The sequence below is a fragment of the Azolla caroliniana genome, unplaced genomic scaffold (assembly GCF_043228905.1).
Source record: "Azolla caroliniana isolate FFs.n. ecotype wild unplaced genomic scaffold, voAzoCaro1.0.p SCAF_13, whole genome shotgun sequence".
In the NCBI taxonomy this organism is placed as follows: Eukaryota; Viridiplantae; Streptophyta; class Polypodiopsida; order Salviniales; family Salviniaceae; genus Azolla; species Azolla caroliniana.
Genome location: NW_028230448.1, coordinates 10,487,385 through 10,489,186, shown reverse-complemented (window position 1 = coordinate 10,489,186; position 1,802 = coordinate 10,487,385). Strand labels below are relative to the sequence as shown.

Here is a 1,802-nt window from a genome sequence, read left to right as displayed (position 1 = left end):
CACACACCAAACCCTCTCCCCACACACTACTAAGTGGAAGACCAATTTTGGCCTTTTCACACTTAGCATGTATGGGGGATACATGTATAACAATCTCCCACTAAAAGGCCTAAACTAGGAGTACGAATAATGGAAGGTTGAGTTGTACAAGAACTAGACCTATACCACCCACCTGATGGGCATGTTACACAATGTACACGACAAGTGTGTAACATAAGGCACTAAGTGACTCCCATCAAGTGACAACAATGATCCAACGCACGTTGTGGTAAGGCCTTGGTCAATGCATCTACGGCATTTTCGTGAAAAACAACCTTCTCAAGGCCAATGCAACCATTGGCTACGCATTCCCGAATGAAATGGTATTGCACTCCAATATCTTTGGTCTTCGAATGATATACCAAATTCTTAGCCAAGCAATGCCACTTTGACTATCACAAAACAATTTGGGTACATGCTGAGGTATACCCATGTCACAAGCTAGTCGAGAAAGCCATACTTGTTCATTACATGCCTCGCTAGCTGCAACATACTCTGCTTCGGTAGTTGATAATGCAACACATTCTTGAAGAAGATATCTCCAAGAAATGACACCTCCCATAATCTGAAAGATGTACCTTGAAGTAGATTTCCTACTGTCAGCACATCCGGCATAATCTGAATCTGTGTAACCAATGATAGAGGCATCCCCTTTACCTAAACAAAGGCACTTACCCTTACTACCACTCAGATATCTCAATATCAACTTGACTGCATCCCAATGTTTCTTACTAGGATTTGACCTGAATTGACCTACTGCTCCCATTACAAATGCAATGTCTGGTCTAGTAGCCACCATGGCATACATAAGACTCCCAACTGCGAATTGATAAGGAACCTTCGACGTGACTTCCTTGTCCTCATCAGACGTGGGGCAAACACATGTGCTCAATTTTACATATGTAGGCAATGGAGTGCTCAACGGGTTTACATTCTCCATATTAAACCTCTTGAGCACTTTCAATATGTACTCAGCCTGAGACTATCATGAAGATATGCTAACCCACAACTTCTTAGTTTATGTGTTGAACCCTTAACCATCACTATAACATATATGATGTGTAATTATAATAATTATATTTTTAGTTATTACGAGATATTTAGAATATTCTAGAACATTCTAGATTATTCTAGAACATCCTTGAATATTTCATGATTATATTTATTATCATAAATATCTAAAATATTCTAGAACATTCTAGAATACTCCATAAGGATCTATAAATAAGTGACCATTCATTCATCACAACTCAGTCGGTTCAACACCAATCTTTAGCCCTTAGCCTACTCTTTGTAATCTTGTTTCCTCATAATATAATCTCATTTCCATTTCAAGTGTTCTCTCTCTCTCTCTCTCTCTCCTACTCACGAGTCACGACAGTTTGAACTGAATCCTTTCTTTTTCCATTTCCAATAACCCTAGCAAGGTTTCTTCTTTTTCCTTCTTTCTTTTCCCCCATCAATTATGGAGTCCGTCAGCAAGCAACAGTATATGTGTGTCCTTTTTGAGCTCAACATGCTCACAACTAAGTTTGTGGCATTAGAGCAAGAAAATCAAAGGCTACTCAAGGATCTACAACAAGTGAGTACCGAGAAAGCTCATCAGTATGAGGATCCTCAACTCGAGAGTACTATATTAACATTACGAGAACAAGCGGCAAGGGTTAAAAACTCCCCAAGGGAACCAAAGATTAGCCTCCCCGCCAAGTTTGATGGTACCAGATCTCAGTTTCAAGGTTTCCTTAATCAAGTCTGTTTACTAA

General features: G+C 39.5%; 1 pseudogene; it reads right to left on the bottom strand.

Moving 5' to 3' along the window:
- Window positions 1-340: 340 nt before the first annotated feature.
- Window positions 341-979, bottom strand: LOC147856089 (secreted RxLR effector protein 161 pseudogene; annotated as a pseudogene).
- Window positions 980-1,802: the final 823 nt, after the last annotated feature.